This window comes from Protopterus annectens, chromosome 6.part0, assembly GCF_019279795.1.
Source record: "Protopterus annectens isolate FY-2018-M chromosome 6.part0, PAN1.0, whole genome shotgun sequence".
Lineage (NCBI taxonomy): Eukaryota > Metazoa > Chordata > Ceratodontiformes > Protopteridae > Protopterus > Protopterus annectens.
Genome location: NC_056737.1, coordinates 376,865,143 through 376,887,758, shown reverse-complemented (window position 1 = coordinate 376,887,758; position 22,616 = coordinate 376,865,143). Strand labels below are relative to the sequence as shown.

The 22,616-nt window shown below is 46.5% G+C and overlaps 1 protein-coding gene across 2 annotated transcripts in view; it reads left to right on the top strand.

Moving 5' to 3' along the window:
• The window catches only part of BAZ1A (bromodomain adjacent to zinc finger domain 1A), a 3,222,221-nt gene that overhangs the window by 472,216 nt on the left and 2,727,389 nt on the right, over window positions 1-22,616 (top strand). The gene's annotated exons all lie outside the window — the stretch shown is intronic.

The following is a 22,616-nucleotide window of genomic DNA, read 5'->3' as shown; positions in this document are numbered from 1 at the left end:
AACTGTTGGAGCTGAAGCCTTTGGATCTGGCACAGATGTTACTGTCACCTCCTTGGTGACAAACTCCTAGTTCCTCCTTGGAGGTCGTGTCTCCAATCTTAAGTGCTCCCTTTCTTCAGGGAACACCAAAAAAGTCCTCCAGACCTCCCTCTGTGTCATCCTGTTAGATTTTTCTGGAGTCTTTCTGAAGCAGAGGTTGACAGGATGATGAGATTCCTCAGGACGCAGATACAGATGGGGATTTTGCCTGCAACGTCTCCCACTGTATCTGTGAGCCACCATCCTTCCTTTGTGCCTTTGATAACTCCTCCTCCAATCTGATCTCCCGTTTTGGAGCCCTCTGATCTGGAGGTAACAAGAGTCGATACATCAGATCCAGTGGCCCTTCCATCCTCCGCTCCAAAGACTTCTCTGATCCGATCGGCTCCAACTCTTTTGGAGCAGAACGGATCTCTGAGCCGAAGTGTCTGTGTCAGATCCGAGGGGATGTCCTTAACTCCGAAGTATTTGGAGCAGATGTTCATCGTGTTACCCTGCTGCAGTCATCACACTTGGGTTTTCCTGCCATCAGGTGGTCCCGCAGTCGGCCCGAATTCCAAAGTCTTGGTCCGGCGTCGGTTGCGGTCGCTTCTTCCCTGACATCAGTGCACCAGGGGTATATAAGAGGCATCCAACGCCATTTTCTTCAGTCTTTCTTGCCGCGCGGTGCCCGAAGCATTAGCAGTTCGCAAGTGCTGGTCGGCCGACACCTGAGATTTTCGTTTAGAGTTTGTCTGAAGATTTCAAAGCTAAGTACCCGGTTGGGGAACTTTTTCTTGCCTCAGTCCGATGTCAGAAAAAGTTAACAATTGCATTTCTTGTGGGAAGCAAATACCTCATAAGGACTTTCATTCTTATTGTATACCTTGCCTAGGCCCAGACCACGACGTCACTGGTTGTCGGTTTTGTGCTAGGTTCAATAAGCTAACTATAAAGCGACGCTTTGATTTTGCACGACACTACTTCAGTAGAAAATTTAATTACACTATGCCGTCAGAGCAACTGACTACCGGCGTGCATAAAAAACGCAAAGATAAAGACAGGTAGCCTAGATCCAAGCCAGACTCCGAGGCCTTGGCTGGGCCGGTCGCTGGCCCTCTGGTTTTCAGTGAGGCGCCTACGCAGCCCCTGGCTACCACAGAATTGGAACCCCAGACCGCTTCGTATTCTGTAGCAGAGAGTTCTAGGCCGATGCAGCCATTTTCTTTAGGCCCTACCGACGACATTGCAGAAGAAGCCGGTGCTTTAGAAACACCTTCAGTTTCAGAAGGTGTCTTCAGACCGACTACTCTCACCATAAAATCTTATGCTAAGCTTAGACTCCTTTAAAACCAAAAAAGACTGCTCCTCAGTCTCCAGTTCAAGGCCCTATGCCTAAGAAAAACAGATGCTTAAAATGGCTGAAGATTTGATTTCTTTAATCAGGGGTTCCCAACCCCCCCCCCCCCCGACAAAAGACCTAGACAAAAGGTGGATTATGCCTCCTCTGATCAAGTGTCTATTTCCTCAGGCTCCTCTGAGGAACAGGATTATTCCTTTCCCCCTTACGAAGATTCTGATGCTGAAGATTCCATTCCCTCAGCTTCTCCCCCTGAAGACTATTCCTTTGGGGAAACCTTACATACCATGAGGGAACATTTCCACTGGGAAGGCCAGGACTACTCTGACTCAAAGAAAAGGCTCTGAGAGGTCCTTTTACTCCCCCAGCACAGATCACTTGCTATCCTCCCCAGTTTTAGAAATTGTGGATGATGTGTATTTAGAATCTAGTCTAAATCCAGATTCTCTGCCTCCTGCTCCAGCCAAACCAGATACACTATAGAGTGCCTGACTCAAATTCCTTTACAAAAGCCCTGTTGCTAATCCAGAGACAATCTCCCAGGGTCCCAAAGGGGCTAAGGCTTCTTTGGCTAAAAATCCTGTACCCTCTGAAAGGGACTCCAGAGCACTAGATAGGTGGGGGAAGAAGGTTTACACCTCATCTACTCTGGCTATGAGAGCACTAAATTGTCAATTTCACATGCTTAAATACCAGCAATTTCTAATGTCTCAAATAAAACAAAAGATGAGCACGCACCCTCAACAGTCTGAATTCAAGGAAATGCAGGATCTGTTGCATGCAGCTGAACAGATGGGCAAACATACTCTACAATGTGGATTTGATTCATTGGAAGCTTCCTGTAGAGCAGCTGTTACTGGGTCTGTTATACATAGGCATGCTTGGTTAAAGGAACAGACTCTGCCTGATCGTATTAAAGCAGAAGAGGTTTTAAAGAAAATGGAGGATAAGGCAAAATCTATGCAGACGGTCAAAGATTTCTTACAGGTACAGCCCCCACGTTTCAGCAGAAATTGGCCAACAAAAAATTGGTCCTTTCCAGCTTCTGACAGACCACAGAGGGGTAAATACAGACGCCCAAGGGGCAAAGGACAAGCACAAATCCCTTACAAACCTCACCAGTGGGGCACTGCAACACAGAAGGGAGGAGAAGACAGGTCCCAAACTACTAGAAGGCAAACACAATGACTTAAACCTAAAACTGCTAAGCAAAACTCTCTTGGCAGCTCCCTTGGGAGGAAAATTAACACTTTGTGCAGACAACTGACGCATCGTCACAAAGGACAAATGGGTCCTAGACATCATCTTACAAGGATACAGATTTCATTTCCTCACCTTGCTAAGGAAAAAAAAGGAATGCCAAACCTGCCACAAAATCAATGGGCAGAGGCACAAAAACAAATTACAGCTCTCATGGACATGAGTCATTCAACTGGTACCTACTCTGGAGCAAGGCCATGGATTTTACTCAAGGCTCTTTCTAGTCCCCAGAAAGGACAATGCTTGGAGACCCATTCTGGACCTTTCAATTCTAAACACCTTCTTGCAAGTACCCAAATTCAAGATGCTAACACTACAGCAGCTTCTTCCCATGTTGGGCAAGAAAGCTTGGCTAGTAACGGACCTCAAGGAGGCATACCTGCATGTCCCTATCAGACAAAATTGCAGAAGATACCTCCGCTTCATTGCAGGTTCAACGCATTACCAATTCTCTGCACTGCCCTTTGGATTATCTACGGCGCTCAGGGTCTTCACTAAATGCCTGGCAACAGTAATTGCATACTGCAGACAAAGAGGAATTCAAATATACCCATACCTGGATGATTGCCTCATTCAAGCAGAAAGCAAGGACATTCTCTTACAACATCTGGCTTTTGTAAAACACCTTCTAAGTTGCCTAGGGTACACAGTAAACGAAAAGAAATCAAAACTAGTGCCCTCACAAAATATGACATTCCTGGGTGCCAGCTTGAATACAATGGCCCAAATGGCTTACCTGACGCCAGGCAAACAACTACAACTAACTCAATACTTCAAAACAATGGCAACAAAGACCCAACTCCTAGCAAGAAAAATTCTGCAGGCCTTGGGCTTCATGGCATCTTGCATACTACTAATACCATTTGCAAAACTGCCTATGAGGAAATTACAATTGTACCTAAAAAGCATATGGACTCAACACAGCCACAGCTTGGAATCAATGATATCTCTCATTCCCTGCCTTCAGCAGGAGTTTCTATGGTGGTCACAGGCATGTCACCTCAACAAGGGTCAGCGTTTCACCTTACCCCCAGCCAGCCAAACTATGACAACAGATGCATCGGACTATGCCTGGGGGGCACACATGGCAGGAAGGTGCGTTCAAGGCATATGGACTGCAGATCAAAGGAATCTGCACATCAATCAAAAAGAAATGCTAGCTGTACAGAATGCTCTGACAGCCTTCAAGGACCTCTTACATCCAGGACAGCTTATAATGGGAGACAACACCACAGTAATGTGATACATAAACAAACAAGGGGGTACACACTCCTATCATCTATGCAGGCAAGCAATGACCTTGTGGAACACAGCACTGGCTTACCAAGTTCAATTACAAGCTCAATTCCTGCCAGGAAAAAAGAACACATTGGCAGACGACCTAAGCAGAAACATCATGGATCCCCACGAGTGGAAACTGGATCCACAAGTATTTGCAATGATAACTCAAAAATGGGGGCACCCAGACATAGACCTGTTTGCTAGCCCCCAAAACTATCAGCTAACAAAATTTTGCACACGAACATTTTACCATCAAGCTTGGAAAGTGGACGCACTCTCATTCAGTTGGAAAATGCTGACAGTATATGCCTTCCCTCCATTGCCCCTTCTCACAAAGGTGCTGCTGAAAGCCAGGATGGAGAGACCTCAAATGATACTCATTGCCCCAGACTGGCTCACGCCAGCACTGGTACCCGCTATTAAGGAATATGGCCCAGGGCCCACCATGGATTTTACCACAAATTACTCATCTGCTCACACAGACAGATTCTACACAGCCAGCTCAAAACCTTAAATTTGGCTGCATGGCAAATCACCTAAGCGACCAGCCAGCTCCTCTTTCACAAGCTGTTATGGATATTATTCTGGAGGCCAGGAGGCCCAGCACCAGGAAAGCCTACTCAGACAAATGGAAAAGGTTTTGTGCCTGGAACAAAGCTAAAGGCCAAAATACCCTTCAGCCGGACATGCCTCAGATTCTACAATATTTAACTGAGATGTTACACAAAGGGCTTTCTTTTTCATCTATTAAAATCCACGCCTCAGCTATTTCAGCTCACTACAACACGGATCCTCCTTTATTTTCACATTCACTTCTAAGGAAGTATCTCAGAGGGGCCAAAAACATTAGGCCTACCAGGAGAGCGCCAACACCAACTTGGGACCTCAATTTTGTTCTTCAAGAACTTAAGCTGCCAGCTTTCTCAGCTGACTTAGTTTATATCATGGAAGACTGTCCTGCTGCTAGCAATTACTTCAGCCAGAAGAGTCTCAGAGCTACAGGCATTAATGGCAGTAGAGCCTTTCCTCATTTTTCAAGATAGAGTTGCTCTGTGAACTAACCCCTCCTGTATGCCAAAGGTGGTATCCAGTGTGGCTCTGAATCAAACCATCCATTTACCCACCTTCTTTCCAAAGCCACAGAACAAAGGAGAAAGACTCCTGCATTCCTTGGACATTCACAGGCAACTACGTTACTACTTGGATAAAACTAAGGTTTTCAGAAAATCTGACCAGCTTTTTGTATCCTATGCTACATCACAAGGAAAGGCAATCTCAAAACAGACCATTTCCAAATGGATAGGAAATTGCATACGTTTTTGCTACACCCATCATGGAAAACCAGTTCCTGCTAGCATAAGGCCCCACTCTACCAGGGCAGCAGCTACATCTACAGCCTTCCTCAGGGGGGTGCCAACCAAGGATATTCTGAAAGCTGCAACTTGGAGTTCAGTACACACCTTCACCAAACACTATCACTTACCGCTTTACTCTAAGACTAGGGCTGGCTTCGCCACTGCAGATGTTCATCGTGTTACCCTGCTGCAGTCATCACTCTTGGGTTATCCTGTCGTCAGGCGGTCCCGCAGTCGGCCGGAATTCCAAAGTCTTGGTCCGGCGTCGGTTGCTGTCGCCTCTTCCCTGACATCAGTGCGCCAGGGGTATATATAATGCAACAGACGCCATTTTCTTCAGTCTTTCTTGCCGCGCGGTGCCCGAAGCAGAAGCAGTTCGCAAGTGCCGGTCGGCCGACTCCTGAGATTTTCGAATTTGAATTTCAGACCGAAGTCTTTTATAAAGCTAAGTACCCCATTGGGGAAACTTTTCTTGCCTCAGACCGATGTCAGAAAAAGTTAACAATTGTATTTCTTGTGGGAAGCAAATACCTCATAAGGATTTTCATTCTTATTGCATACCTTGCCTAGGCCCAGACCACGACGTCACTTCTTGTCGGTTTTGTGCTAGGTTTAATAAGCGTACTATTAAAAGACGCTTTGATTTCGCATGACACTACGGTAGGAAATTTAACTACATGCCGTCAGAGCAACCGACTACCGGTGTGCACAAAAAACGCAGGGATAAGGACAGGCAGCCCAGGCCTAAGCCAGATTCTGAGGCCTCGGCTGATCCGGTCTCCGGTTCTCCGGTCCTCAGTGAGGCTCTGACGCAGCCCCTGACTAACACAGATCTGGAACTCGAGAGCGCTATGGAAATTTTGACGGAATGTACCAGGCCGACGCAGCCTTTTACTGCAGGCCCTTCAGACGACTTTGCTTCAAAAGACGTCAGTGCTACAGAAACGCCATCAGTTTCTGAAGGCATTTTCAGACCGACTCTCACCATTAAAACGTTTTCTAAGGCGAAGACTCCTTCTAAAACTAAAAGGACTGCACTTCAGTCTCCTGTTCAAGGCCCTATGCCTAAGAAACAGATGCTCAAAATGGCTGAAGATTTGATTTCTTTAATCGGGTTCACAGCCCCCTCCTTACAAAAGGCCTAGACAAGAGGAAGATTTTGCCGCCTCTGAGCAAATGTCCTTTTCTTCAGACTTCTCTGAGGACCAAGACTATTCCTTCTCTCCTTATGAAGATTCTGATGCGGAGAACTCTATTCCCTCAGCTTCTCCTCCTGAAGACTACTCCTTTGGGGAAACTTTACACACTGTGAGGGAACATTTTCACTGGGAAGGTCAAGACTACTCTGATTCAAAGAAAAGGCTCGGAGAGTTTCTTTTACTCCCCCAACACAGACCACTTGCCATCCCACCAGTTTTGGACATTGTGGATGATGTCTATTTAGAATCCAGTTTCAACCCAGACTCTCTCAGTTAAAGCAAAGAATAGCCACTCTCCCTCAATCTGAATTGAAAGAAGTACAGGATCTGTTGCACGCCACTGAGCAGGTGGGCAAACATACCTTATAATGTGGGTTTGATTCTTTGGAGGCGTCCTGCAGAGCAGCTGTCACTGGGTCTGTTATACGTAGGCATGCTTGGTTAAAGGAACAAACTCTGCCTGATCATGTTAAAGCAAAACTACTAGATGCTCCCTTACAGCAGGATGTTCTTTTTGGAGTTAAAGCAGAAGAAGTTTTAAAGAAAATGGAAGATAAGGCAAAATCTATGCAGACAGTCCAAGATTTCCTACAAGTACAACCCCCTCGCTTCAGCAGAAACAGGTCAACAAAAAATTGGTCCTTTCCAGCCACTGACAGACCGCAGAGGGGTAAATTCAGACGCCCAAGGGGCAGAGGACAACCACAAGCCCAGTATAAACCTCACCAATGGGGCACTACAACACAGAAGGGAGGAGAAGACAGGTCTCAATCCACCAGAATGCTAACTCAATGACTTGCACCTCATCTGGCCAAGCAATACTCTCTTGGTAGCCCCCTTGGGGGGGAAACTCGCACTTTTTGCAGACAACTGGCACATAGTCGCAAAGGACAAATGGGTCCTAGACATAATTTTACGAGGATACAGATTCCACTTTCACACCTTGCCAATGAAGAGGAATGCCAAACCTGCCCCAAAATCAATGGGCAGAGGCACAACAGCAAATTACAGCTCTCATGGACATGAGAGCCATTTAACTGGTACCTACTCGAGAGCAAGGCCAAGGATTTTACTCGAGACTCTTTCTAGTGCACAGAAAGGACAATGCCTGGAGACCAATTCTGGACCTTTCAATTCTAGACACTTACAAGTACACAAATTCAAGATGCTAACACTACAGCAGCTGCTTCCCATGTTGGGCAAGGAAGCATGGCTAGTAACGTTGGACCTCAAGGAGGCATACCTGCATGTCCCTATCAGACAAAGTTGCAGAAGATACCTCTGTTTCATTGCAGGTTCAACCCATTACCAATTATCTGCACTGCCCTTTGGCTTATCTACTGCGCCCAGAGTTTTCACAAAATGCCTGGCACCAGTAATTGCATACTGCAGACAAAGAGGAATTCAAATATATCCATACCTGGACGACTGCCTCATCCAAGCAGAAAGCAAAGACATTCTCTTGCATCATCTGGCCTTTGTAAAGCATCTACTAAACTGCCTGGGGTACACAGTAAATGAAAATAAGTCAAAACTAGTACCCTCACAAAAAAAAATGACATTCCTGGGTGCCAGCTTGAATACAACGGCCCAGAAGGCTTATCTTACGCCAGACAAGCAACTACAACTGACTCAATATTTCAAGACAATGGCAACAAAGACCCAATTAACTGCAAGAAAAATTCCGCAGGCTTTGGGCTTCATGGCATCTTGCATACTAATAATACCATTTGCAAAGCTGCATATGAGGAAATGACAGTGGTACCTAAAAAGCATATGGTCTCAACACAGCCACAGCTTGGACACAATGATATCTCTCATTCCCTGCCTACAACAGGAATTTCTATGGTGGTCACAGGAATGTCACCTCAACAAGGGTCAGCCTTTCACCTTGCCCCCAGCCAGGCAGACTATCACAACAGATGCTTCAGACTACTCCTGGGAGGCACATATGGCAGGACAATGCATTCAAGGCCTATGGACTGCAGATCAAAGAAATCTGCACATAAATCAAAAAGATGCTAGCTGTACAGAAACCTCTGACAGCCTTCAAGGATCTATTACATCCAGGACAACTTGCAATAAAGACGGACAACACCACAGTAATGTGGTACATAAACAAACAAGGGGGTACACATTCCTACCCTCTATGCAGGCAAGCAATGATCTTATGGAACACAGCTCTGGCCTACCAAGTCCAGTTACAAGCTCAATTCCTGCCAGGACAGAACACATTGGCAGATGACCTCAGCAGAAACCTCAAAGATCTCCATGAGTGGAAACTAGATCCACAAATATTTGCAATGATTAACTCAAAAATGGGGCCTTCCAAACATAGACCTGTTTGCCAGTCCTCAAAACTACCAACTGACAAAATTTTGTACAAGGACGTTCCACCATCAAGATTGGAAAGTGGACTCTCTCTTTCAGTTGGAAAAACCTGACAGCATATGCCTTCCCTCCATTACCTCTCCTCACAAAGGTTCTTTTGAAGGTCAAAAAGGAGAGACCACGACTGATTCTCATAGCCCCAGACTGGCCACGCCAGCACTGGTACCCGCTATTGAAAAATATGGCCCACAGCCCACCATGGATATTGCCTCAAATTCCCCATTTGCTCACACAACAAAACAAACAGATTCTTCACAGCCAGCTCAAAACTTTAAATCTGGCTACATGGCAAATCAACTAAACTTCCAACCTGCTCCTCTTTCACAAGCAGTTCTGGGTGTTATTCTGGAAGCCAGGAGGCCAAGCACCAGGAAGGCTTATTCGGACAAATGGAAAAGGTTTTGTGCCTGGAACCAAGCTAAAGGCCAAGACACAATTCAGCCTCACATGCCTCACATTCTACAGTATTTAGCTGAGATGTTGCACAAAGGACTTTCCTTTTCCTCAATTAAAATCCATGCTTCAGGTATTTCAGCTCACTACAACACGGATCCACCTTTATTTTCACATCCTCTTCTAAGGCAGTTCCTCAGAGGGGCAAAAAACATTAGACTACCCAGGAGAGCTCCTACACCAACATGGGATCTCAACTTTGTTATGGAAAAACTAACGCTACTTCCCTTTGAACCAGCTTTCTCTGCAGATCTTCAGTTCCTATCATGGAAGACTGCCCTGCTCCTAGCAATAACTTCAGCTAGGAGAGTCTCAGAGCTACAGGCACTAATGGCAGTGGAACCTTTCCTCATTTTTCATCAAGACAGAGTTTCTCTATGAACTAATCCTTCCTTTATGCCTAAGGTGGTTTCCAGTGTAGCTTTAAATCAAACTATCCACTTACTCACCTTCTTCCCCAATCCACAGAACAAATGTGAGATACTCCTGCATTCCTCGGGCATTCACGGGCAGCTTCGTTACTACTTGGACAAAACTAAGGCTTTCAGAAAAACTGACCAGCTCTTTGTATCCTATGCTACAGCTTCTCAAGGGAAGGCTATATCTCGGCAATCCATTTCTAAATGGATAGGTCATTGCATACGTTTCTGCTATACTCATCATGGGAAACCAGTTCCTGCTACCATTAGATCCCACTCTACCAGGGCAACAGCTACCTCTACAGCCTTTCTCAGGGGGGTTCCAACCAAGGAAATTTTAGAAGCTGCAACTTGGAGTTCAGTACACACCTTTACCACACACTATCACTTACCTCTTTACTCTAAGTCCAGGGTGGGCTTCGCCACTGCAGTTCTGCAGGGCCTTATTGCCTCCACTAACCCTCTATGATACCTCCCCCCTGCCTTAGCTTTGGGATTCAACCCAAGTGTGATGACTGCAGCAGGGTAACATGATGAACATAGTACAGTTTTGTACCTACCATAAATGTAGATGTTCGAGTGTTCACCCTGCTGCAGTCCAGGTTACCCTCCCTCCATCCCTTCTGATCTACTGGCAAAAATCTCTTCTATACCTTACTGATGTATTTGCTTATAGCTGAAGGGATTTTGTGTTTGTGCAGTGTTCACTCCATTTGGTACTAATTCTGACCACCTTTTTGGGGGCACCTGACATCTGGGGCAAGAAAAACTTAAGAAAATGGCATCGGTTGCATTATATATACCCCTCGTGCACTGACGTCAGGGAAAAGGCAACAGCAACCGACGCCGGACCAAGACTTTGGAATTCCAGCCGACTGCGGGACCGCTTGATGACAGGATAAATTAAGTGTGATGAATGCAGCAGGGTGAACACTCAAACATCTACATTTATGGTAGGTACAAAACTGTACTTTTTACAGGGCCTTCTAGCCTCCTCTAACCCTGTTTGACTCCACCTCCCATCCTTAGCTTTGGGATTCTACCCAAGTGTGATGACTGCAGCAGGGTAACACGATGAACATAGTACAGTTTTGTACCTACCATAAATGTAGATGTTCGAGTGTATACCCTGCTGCAGTCCAGGTTACCCTCCCTCCATCCCCTCTGACCTAACTAAAACCTTTCAATACCTTAATATCTGATACAACCTTTGTGGTGTATTTGTTTATAGCTGGAGGGATGTTTTGTTTGTGCTAAACTTTTATTATTGGTACTATCTACTGACCACCTTTTGGGGGACACCTGACATCTGAGGCAAGAAAAACTGAAGAAAATGGCGTCGGATGCCTCTTATATACCCCTGGTGCACTGACGTCAGGGAAGAAGCGACAGCAACCAATGCCGGACCAAGACTTTGGAATTCGGGCCGACTGCGGGACCGCCTGACGGCAGGATAACCCAAGTGTGATGACTGCAGCAGGGTATACACTCGAGCATCTACATTTATGGTAGGTACAAAACTGTACTTTGCTTTCCCTTGGAGCCTCGGTGCTAGACCGCTCAGCTCTGACTCCACCTTCAGGAGCAGGGGATCTATAAGGGTTTGGAGTTATATGCTTAGAGAGCTATGGTTCAGGAGAGATTGTTACCGACCTGTCTGGGTCCTTTTGCAGTCAAAGTGGTGCAGAGGGTGTTCTCCCAGCCGAGAATTGCTTCGACTCTACCTTCTTCAGATGCTACTCCTATTCGGAGTTCTGCACCTATGCCTGTTCATCCTCCACCTCAGGGACAGCCAGACCTTAAAAGCTTCCCAGCAGCTGCTCCTGTGGAGCTTTGTCTCTTCTGACATCTCCATGGAAAATCCTTCTGATGAGGTCCCTGGAAAGAGACTGTGCAAGAGGAGAGCCACCTGGATTCTCCTCGGCAATCATTGATGGAATATATGGACTTTAATGAAGAGAAAGGGTCCACAAGATCTCCACCTGATGTCTCCTTTGGAGACATCCTTGAAATCCTATGCCAAAGAAGTGGATGGTCTACCCAAAGCTCTTCAGAGGAGTTAGTGTTTCTGGAGGCCTTCAGGTCTACATCTTTGGTGAGCCTGGTCTTCATCTTGGGTAAGCCCTCTTGTGGATGATTTTGTAGTCCTTGTCTCCCTCAGGTCATGGAAGGAGCCAAGCACTGTTGAACCCAAACAAAAAAGAGCTGACAATCCTCATTGCCACATTAGATAAGTAGCACTGAACAAAAGGTTCCCCAGTACATGCCATGGTTGTTGCGGCAGCCACTAAGAGCTAGCCAAACAGAGGGCTTTGGACAGATTTGGGAAGCAGGTGTATGCATCAGCGACCTTCGCATTGCGATCACTGAACTACCTGGCACACTTCAGCAGACTACAGAGGGACTTAATTAAGGAACTCTCTAGTTCTGCCCCAGGGTCCATGTCTGCAGAAGAACAGAAAACCTTTTCCTTCAGGTTGGCCACTATACAGTCAGTCTCGAACGCATCCATGTGGCTAATTTCATGCTGGAGAGGGTACCTCTGGGGTTGCTGGTTCAGGTATTGCTAGAAGACGTCCTGCCTGGATGCTGCTTTGTGACATCACAGAACCTTTGAAGGCAATCTTCATCAGTGCTCCTCTTGATGAATCATTGTATGTTGTGTAGTCCAATCTCCCCTTCATTTTTACATATGGGTTCGGAGCCGATCCTCTGCTCCAACTCTGCCGATTTACAAGCTGGAAGACTTCTGGTTGGCTCATAGCTAAGCCGGTATCCCATAGTGCACCAGTACAAACCTCAGATCTTGTTGGCCACGTCATCGAGTTCGGTCGTGCGTCTCTTGGCTCTGGCTAAGTGTCAAATTCTTTTCTATTTAAATATAGTATTAGAGTTAGTGTTGTTAGGGTTGCTGTTATCCTAGGCAGTTGCATTGTTTGCCCTTTTGGTGCAATCTTAGTTTAAACTTGTTAGTCTGGTATCCTGTGTGCCAGTTTAGAGTTCCTTGTAGGCGCCGTTGCTCCTTGTTTTTTTTTCTAGATCAGCTAGAGTGTTTGTTTTTGGCGGTTTTCCACTAGTAGTTAACAGGGGCTCCTGTTATTTCTGACAGTTATTGGGTCTCCATTTGACAGTCAGCTTAGTTTCTTCAGAGATTGTATTTTTGTCAGGAATCCGCTTGTTAATTACTTAGGGTTGGAGTTTCCTTCCCTTGTACATTAGCTATTATTCTTAAATTTTTACTAAATGGAGTTCTTACAGCTTCTGTGTGCATGAGTTTTTCCCTTTTCTGGTCTGTTTAAATTAGAAGACCTAGATTTCTGTTCCACCGGGCTAGGCCCGTTTCAGTTAGAGGACCTAGTCCTCCTGGTACTTCATTCTGTAGGGCTAAGCCCGTTTTAGAGGACCTAGTCCTCTCCCCTTCTTTCTTTCCTGGGTGTTGCGTGTGTGTGGAATGTCTAAAGAGAATAAGGAGCACAAACCTTTGGGTTTAAGTGCATGAAATGCTCCCACAGGATGTCTTTAACTGATGGCCATAGTAGCTGTGTGTACTGTTTAGGGGCCATCCACTTGCAGGAATCGTGCTTGTTCTGCCATACTTTCTCTCCTAGGGTGTTACAGGAGAGAAAGAACAAGCTTATACTCAGGCGTCTACTAAAACCATCCTTTGAGGAAGTTCTATCCAGTTCTTTGGCTTCTTCCAAGTCTGGCAAGTCTAAGTCTTCAAAAAGGCCTTCTCCAGCACCGGCTGGTGTCTCAGAGCCGCCTCCTAAACAGAAACTGCCTCCTCGACTCCACAGCCTTCAGAGCCGAAGGAGAGTACCATTATGGTGTCAGTCGGTTCCAAGTCTTTCAGAGCCGACCTCAGAACCGATTGAATCAGCATTTGAATTTGCTACTCTGAGCCGGTCTGTCGATTCCCTGCTGGTTTGTGTTACTGAAGTCTCCAGTGCCCCCTAGGTCAAGATCCCCTACTATGTCTTCCAGGAGCCTTTCAGAAGATGATGTGGAGAGGGGTAGTGTTGAGACTCTTGAAGTGGTCTGCTTTATCAAAATTATTGTTGGCTCTGACCCAGTCGGCTCCGGAGCCACTCGATCCAGCTTTGCCCTTGTCTGCTATTCCTCCTCCAAGCCGTGTTGGCCCTTCAGAGCCAGAGTGCTTGGTGCCACCGGAGGAACTATTGGTTCCAGCTCCCTTTCTTGCTGCTTTGGAGCCAGGTTTGGCTACAACACGCTCGGTGCCGTCCGTCATGTCCAGAGGCCGAAGCTCTCCTTTCGGCGCAGACTGGGAGGGTTGGAATCTATCTTCAGTTCCAAACCTTCCTCTTGGTGCATCAGCCAGGGTGAGCTTGGACCGTGCATCCACCTCTGAGCCAACGGCACTGGCTCCAACGACAACTTTTGTCTCTTCGGAGCAGGGGAGGTCGGCATTTGAGATGATGAGGAGCATGCTGTCTCATTCTCCAGCTCCTACCAGTGGTACCAGCACTCTTCCCCCGAGAGCACTCACTTTGTTCTCTGCCCTTACTCTCTCAAGAGACTGCAGAGACCCTCAGCCTCAGGAGCCATCTGCTGGTGGCCCCCACTCTTCCGTGGCCTTCCTGTAATGTCCTTTCGAGGAGCCTCCCCAGAAGAAGTTATGTAAGAGGAAGCATGTTGACTCCCAGGATGTCTTTGACATCTGACATTGACCTCAAGGAGTCGGAAGGATCCCCCAAGTCGTACTCTGATGATGTCTCCTCTGTGGACATCCTTGAGATCCTTAAGCAGAGGTGCGACTGGCCCACTGTCTACCCTTCTGATGAGGAGTCTGTGTACCTGAAGGCTTTCGGGTCGCAACCTTATGCCTCTTGGGTGTTTCCACATTTTGACAAACTGATGGATCTAGTTAGTCGAAAGGTGTGGGATACTCCTGAGGCCGTGGAGCCAGTCCCCAGGAGACGTTTGCCCCTCCTGGTAAAGAGTTTTTGTCGGGCATTCCCGTACATGCCATGGTGGTGGCGGCGGCCACAAAGACGGAGCTGAGGGAGACTTCTTCCTCTGTTCATTTGCCAAACAAGGATCCTCGACCGATGGACAGATTTGGGAAGCATATCTTTAGTTCAGCAGCATTTACCCTTCGATCATTGAACTATCTCACTCACTTCACGAGATTGCAGAGGGATCTCCTCAAGGAATTAGGAGATTCTATACAAGGTGTGTGTACTTAGGGAGTCCCTAACAAGATTTCTGCTCAGTTGTTCACCTTAGTCTATAATTAACTTCTCCATGCAGCTTATCTCCTATGCCGTTGATGGAGCAGCGGGTTCAGGAGTTGCCCTGAGGCATCACTCCTGGATGCGCTTGTGTAATTTTGTGGAACCGTTCAAGTCCACTTTCACCAATGCCCCATTTGATGGTTCCTCATTGTTTGGTTCTAAGGTGAAGGATACACTCACTCGGTGTGAGCAAGAAGGAAAGACGCTTTCTGCCATGGGAGTACGTTTTGCTTTTCTCCCTTGACCATACCTCAAAGGTCAAAGGTGCGGTAAAATGTGGTTCAAAAAGTCCCAGAGGGTCTTTCCAGACACGCAGGGTGAACCCTCCTAAAGAGGCAGAGGACGGCGAAATGGGAGACGTCGCCCTAGAGGCAGGGGCGGTCCATAATACCAGCAAGGCCGTGATTCCTTTCTGGGACATCCTTATCAGTGCTCCTGATGTGGGGCCCGACTGTGTTTCTCTGGGGCCGGTTGGTGGTCGCATTTCTTTGTATCCAGAAGCCTGGCTAAATATCACTCAAGACAAGTGGGTACAAAGAGTTGTTACCAGAGGCTATATCATACCCTTTACCCTTCCACCGTTTGTTGTCATGAAGATCTCAGATGTACCACCCAGTCACAGGGATCAGGCAACTGTAGAGATCAACAAGTTGCTCTTAGAGTCATCCAGACCGTCCCAGTAGACCACATAAGATGTTCATCGTGCATACAGCTGCAGTCATAACAGATGGGTTATCCTGCCGTCAGGCGGGTCCTCGGTCGGCCGAATTCCAAAGTCTGGGTCTGGCGTCGGTTGTCGTCGCTTCTTCCCTGACTTCAGTGTGGCAGGGGTATAAAAAGAGGCAGCCGACACCATTTTCCCAGTCTTTCTTGCCGCGCCGTGCCCGAAGCAGAAGCAGTTCCCAAGTGCCAGTCGGCCAGCTCCTGAGATTTACGAAAGTTTTTCAGCCGAAGTCTTCTTGAAAGCTAAGTACCCCGTTGGGGAAACTTTTCTTGCCTCAGACCGATGTCAGACAAGGTTAATAATTGCATTTCATGTGGGAAGCAAATACCGCATAAGGATTTCCAGTCTTTCTGTATACCTTGCTTAGGCCCAGACCACGACGTCTCGGCCTGCCATTTTTGTGCTAGATTCAATAAGCACACTATTAAGTGTCGGGCGGAGTTCGCCCTTCACTTTTTTGGCAAAATGTTTAATTATATTATGTCGTCGGATACTCCAACTCCAGTTTTGAGCAAAAAACGCAAAGATAAGGACCAACATATGAGGTCCGCACCACCTACTGAAACCACGCTAAGGCCGACTACCAGTTCCCCGGTACTCAGCGAGGCGCCTACGCAGCCCCTGAGTTCCGATGACAATGCATTACTGGTGTCTTCAGTACCCGAGGTCGCAGGCTCCTTGGCCCCCATTCCTACTACAGATCCCGACGCCACTCCTGGCGGGGAAACTCAGAATTTAGACAGGCCTGCCATTTCTCAAGGGGTCTTCAGGCCTTTCTCCTTCTCCATTAAAGCCTTCACTAAATCTAAAGCATCCATGAAAACCAAAAAAACAGGTTCCTCAGACCCCCTCTCAAAGCACCATGCCTAAAAAACAGATGCTTAAAATGGCTGAGGATTTGATTACTCTTATTAGGGGTTCTCAACCCCCCCCTCTGACAAAAGGCCCTGATTAGAGGAAGAATACCCTTCCTCAGATCAAGCTTCTATTACCTCAGAACTATATGAGGACCAGGAATATCCATATTCCCCTTTTGAAGACTCTGATGCAGAGGGGTTTATACCCTCACCCCCCCCCCCCTTGCTGAGGACTTCTCTTTTGGGGAAACCCTGCATATATTGAGGGAACACTTTCACTGGGAAGGCCAAGATTACTCAGATTCCAAGAAAAGGCTCAGGGAATTTCTTCTGCTCCCTCAGCATAGGCCTCTGGCTATCCCTCCTGTTTTAGATATATTGGATGATGTGTACACAGAAGCCAGCCTTAATCCTGATTCTTTGCCTCCAGCTCCTGTTAAACCAGACAGGTATTACCAGGTTCCTGATTCTCACCATTTCCTATATAAAAGCCATACTGCTGACCCACAAACAATTTCACAGGGTCCCAAGGGAATTAAGGCCTCTACTGCTAAAATCCATTACCCTCAGAGAGAGATTCCAGAGCTTTAGAAAGGTGGGGGAAAAAGGTGTACACCTCGGCCACTTTAACCATGAGGGCATTAAACTGTCAGTTCCATATGTTAAAGTATCAACAGTTTTTGATATCTCAGCTGAAAAGCAAGATGACACAACCAGATTTAAAAAGAGTTGCAGGATTTGTTGCATGGTGCAGAGCAAGTGGGTAAACATACCTTGCAGTGTGGTTTTGATGCTTTAGAGGCCTCGTGTAGAGCTGCTGTTATGGGGTCTGTTATACGTAGGCATGCTTGGCTCAGAGCAAACCTTACCAGATCATGTCAAAGCTAAATTATTAGATGCACCTCTTCAAAAAGATGTATTGTTTGGTGTTAAAGCTGAGGAGGTGCTGAAGAAAATGGAGGAAAAAGCGAAATCAATCCAAGCAGTGAAAGATTTCCTGCAGGTACAGCCTCCACATTTCAGCAGAAACTGGCCTTCAAAAAATTGGTCCTTTCCAGCCACGGACAGACCTCAAAGGGGCAGATACAGGCACCAAGGGGCAGAGGGCAAACCTCAAGGATCTTAGAGAGCCAGATAGTGGCAAGCACCAACCCCAAGAGGTGGAGAAGATAGATCACAGTCTTTTAGAAAACAGACACAATGACTTCCCCCTACACCTGCCAAGCAAAGCTTTAATGGCAGCACCTTTGGGTGGAAAACTGACATTATTCTCAAAAAATTGGCATATTGTTAGAAAAGACAAATGGATTCTGGACATTATAGACAAAGGCTACAGGTTCCACTTTCACACCCGTCCAAAAAAGAGGCATGCCAAACCTGCCACAAAATCAAAGGGCAGAGACACAAAAACAAGTTGCAGCTCTCATGGACATGAAAGCAATTCAAGTGGTAGCTGCAAAAGAACAAGGTCAAGGGTTTTATTCCTGACTATTCCTGGTACCGAGGAAAGACAAAGATTGGAGACCTACCTTAGACCTATCCATCCTAAACACATCTACAGGTGCCAAAATTCAAGATGCTCACATTACAGCAGCTTCATCCCATGCTGGGCAAGGAGTCTTGGCTGGTAACATTGGACCTCAAGGAGGCATACCTGCATGCCCTATCAGACAAGATTGCAGAAGATACCTCAGATTTCTTGCAGGTTCAACCCATTACCAATTCTCTGCATTGCCCTTTGGCTTATCTACTGCGCCCAGAGTGTTTACAAAATGCCTGGCATCAGTAATCGCCTTCTGCAGACTACAAGTGATACAAATCTACCCATATCTGGACGACTGCCTGATCCAAGCGGACAGCAGACATACTACTGCAGCACCTGGCATTTGTAATAAAACTGTTGAACTTCCTGGGATACACAGTTAACAAAAAGAAATCAAAACTAATACCCTCTCAACAAATAATTTTCCTGGGTGCCAGCTTGGATACAACCACCCAGATGGCCTACCTCACGCCAGGCAAGGGCAACTGTCTCAATACTTCAGAAAAATGGCAACTTACAGCAGGCTAACTGCAAGGAAAATCCTGCAGGCTCTGGGATTCATGGCATCTTGCATCCTACTAATCCCATGTGCAAAGCTGCATATGAGGAAACTTCAATGGTACTTGAAAAACTTATGGTCTCAACACAGCCACAGCTTGGAAACAATTATCCCACTCATTCCATGCCTTCAAGAGGAATTTTTGTGGTGGACTCAAGCTTGCCAAAGAAACACAGGTCTTCCTTACTGTGTACCCCAAGCAACTCAAATCATCACAACAGACGCCTCAGACTACGCCTGGGGAGCACACAAGACAGATCAGTGCATTCAGGGAAAATGGACCCGAAAAGAGAAGCACCTTCACATTAACCAAAAGGAAATGCTAGCCGTGCAAAAGGCTATTATGACCTTCAAAGACCTACTGCATCCAGGCCAGCTATTGATAAGGACAGACAATACCACAGTGATGTGGTACATAAACAAACAGGGGGGAACTCATTCATACCCCCTGTGCAGGCAAGCCATGACCCTATGGAACACAGCACTGGAATTGCAAATTCAACTGCAGGCACAATTCTTGCCAGGGAAGGAAAACACACTGGCTGACAACCTAAGCAGAAATATGACAGATCCACACGAATGGAAGTTGCATCCTCAACTTTTCACAAAGATAACTCAGGCATTGGGACAGCCAGACATAGATCTCTTTGCTACCCACAGAAATTGCTAGTTGAAAACATTTTGTTCAAGGACCTATCATGCACAGGCCTGGAAAGTGGACGCACTTTCCTTCAATTGGGCAACATTGACAGTCTATGCCTTCCCGCCTCTTTCTCTGCTGCCCAAAGTTCTATTAAAAGCCAGAGCAGAGAGGCTGAAAATTTATTCTCATCGCTCCAGACTGGCCAAGACAACACTGGTATCCGCTCCTGAGGAGCCTGACACATTCCCCACCATGGATCCTACCTCTAGTCCCTCTTCTGTTGTCCCAGCACAACTGCAAAACCCTTCACAGCCATCTCAAAACTCTAAATCTAGCTGCATGGAGAATTCCTTGATTTCCCAACAGTTTCTCCTCTCCAAGGAGGTGCAGGATGTCATCTTGGAGGCCAGAAGACCTTCTACTAGAAAGGCTTACTCCGCCAAATGGAAACGATTTTGTGCCTGGAATCAAGAAAAGGGACAAAATCCTCTGGTAATAAATATACCTCAAATTTTACAGTACCTAGCTGAGATGTTAAACAATGGACTTTCCTTCTCCTCCATCAAGATCCACGCTTCATCCATTTCTGCACAATACAACACAGATCCTCCATTATTCTTTCACCCTCTCTTAAGGCAGTTCCTCAGAGGGGCAAAGAATTTAAAACCCCCAAGGAAACCACCAGTTCCTGCTTGGGACCTCAACTACGTATTGGAAAAGCTGACCCTTCCTCCCTTCGAGCCAGCTTCTTCAACAGAGGTACAGTACTTGTCATGGAAAACAGCCTTTCTTCTGGCTATCACCTCAGCATGCAGGGTTTCGGAGCTACAGGCCATCATGGCTGTGCAACCATTCATCATTTTCCATCAGGACAGAGTTTCCTTACAAATCAATCCTACCTTTATGCCAAAGGTAGTATCCAGTGTAGCTTTGAATCGGACTATCCACTTTACCTACCTTTTATCCTAATCCACAAAACAAAGGGGAAAGACTACTACATTCCTTGGACATTCACAGACAACTTCGTTACTATTTGGACAGAACAAAGCCATTCAGGAAATCTGAGCAACTCTGTGTCCTATGCAGTAGGTGCTCAGGGAAAGGCTATTTCCAAACAGTCAATTTCAAAATGGATAGCCCACTTCATACGCTTTTGTTACTCATTTCATGGAAAAGCTGTGCCTTCAAGCATCAGGTCCCACTCCACAAGGGCCACAGCTACCTCTGCAGCTTTCCTCAGGGGGGTTCCTACCGAGGACATTTTGGAAGCAGCCACTTGGAGTTCAGTGCACACTTTCTCCAAACACTATCACCTTCCACTTTACTCAAAATCTAGAGCGGCATATGCCACAGCTGTCTTGCAGGGCATCCTTGCTCCTCCTAGTTCCACTTAGTGCCTGCCACCCCTACTTAGCTTTGGGATTCTACCCATCTGTTATGACTGCAGCTGTATGCACGATGAACATAGTACAGTTTTGTACCTACCATAAATGTAGATGTTCGAGTGCTCGTACAGCTGCAGTCCAGGTTTCCCTCCCTCCATCCCCTCTTAGGACAGGCCTTATGACAAACACCTTCTCATACAACCTATTTGGGGTTTTCTTTTATGGTGTATTTGCTTACAAACTACTGTTTTTTGATTCTTCTATATTGCATGACTACATAAGTTTATGTTTTGCCTTCCTTCTGGGGGCACCTGACATCTGGGGCAAGAAAAACTGAAGAAGATGGCGTCGGCTGGTTCTTTTATACCCCTGCCGCACTGACGTCAGGGAAGAAGCGACGACAACTGACGCCGGACCTAGACTTTGGAATTCAGCCGACCGAGGACCCGCCTGACGGCAGGATAACCCATCTGTTATGGAATGAAAGTAAGGCAATGAAAGTAATTACACTGAAAATACTTTAAACCTACCACTAGCACCCCCTACGCAACCTTTCTAAGTTGTTTTAACCCTAATCCCAAAAATTTGTCCCTTAGCCTAGCTCTTACACTAAACCTGGCCTGCAGTACTTGCGCACACACTGTCCTAATTTTTGACATTAAAAACCCAAACTTCCTTTAGCCACACACAATCTTCAGTCAACTACATTTATCATTAGCAAAACAAAATTTGTTTTGCATATTTGGTGAAATGTGCATTAAGCGAAACATGATTATAGTTACAAGATCGACAAAATGAACACAAATTGACTTCCACCCGTTTGTAGCCCTGAAGAAATTAGTGTTAGAAGCAGTTAATATTGAGGACATTCTTAAAAATATATATTGAAGTATCAGATCTTGTTAAGTTAGTTACCAAATCAGTGGATTCCTTTGAGAAATTGTATTACAGTATTGAAGTGTAGAATGAAATTGTTGAAAAGTTGGCTAAATATTTTCACACGGTGTACCTCACATGTTTTGTGGTGTGGATGTCCTTCAAGGATGCATCTGCAGTCCTTACAAATGGGTTGTCCTGTCAGGCAGCCCTTCGGTCGGCCGGATTCCAAAGTCTGGGTCTGGCCTCGGCTGGTGTCGCACTTCACCCGACGTCATAGCTGCAGCTTTTCGGGTATAAAGGCATCAGCCGACGCCATTTTCCTCCGTCTTTCTTGCCGCGTGGCGCCCGAAGCAGAAGCTGTTCACAAGTGCCGGTCGGTCAGATCCAGAGATTACTACTACCGAATACTACTTCGAAGACTTATAAAAAGCTAAGTACCCCGTTGGGGACTCTCTCTTGCCTCAGCCGATGTCAGAAAAAGTGAATAACTGTTTAACTTGTGGGAAACAAATACCTCATAAAGATTTCCACTCTTACTGCTTACCTTGTTTAGGCCCAGACCACGACGTAGCAGCTTGTTTAGCCTGTGCATCTTTTAACCGACGGACGCTTAGACGTCGGTCGGAGTTTGCTGAACAGTTTTTCGGCTCTGATTTCCCGTACATTATGCCGTCGGATCCTCCGACTTCACAAGTTGCTAAAAAACACAAAGAAAAAGACCAACATTCGCGGTCCGCGGTTTCGGCCGAGACCGCGGTTAAGCAAACCGCGAGTGTCTCGGTTTCGGCCGAAACCGAGCAAACGGTTCTAACTTCAGCCGAATCCATGCCTTCTACCGAGGCCTCTTCTAACCTGGTAGAATCGGCCTCTGAAATTCAGCCTGCTGCTGTGGTTTCACAGGAATTATCGGACACCATTCCCCTGGATGTTTCAACCCCTGCAGGTGGTGCTGCTAGGCCTCCTGCAGCCATGTCCATAAAGGCCTTTGCCAGGGCTAAAGCAGCCAAAACTTCTAAGTCTGTGCCAGTTAAGCCC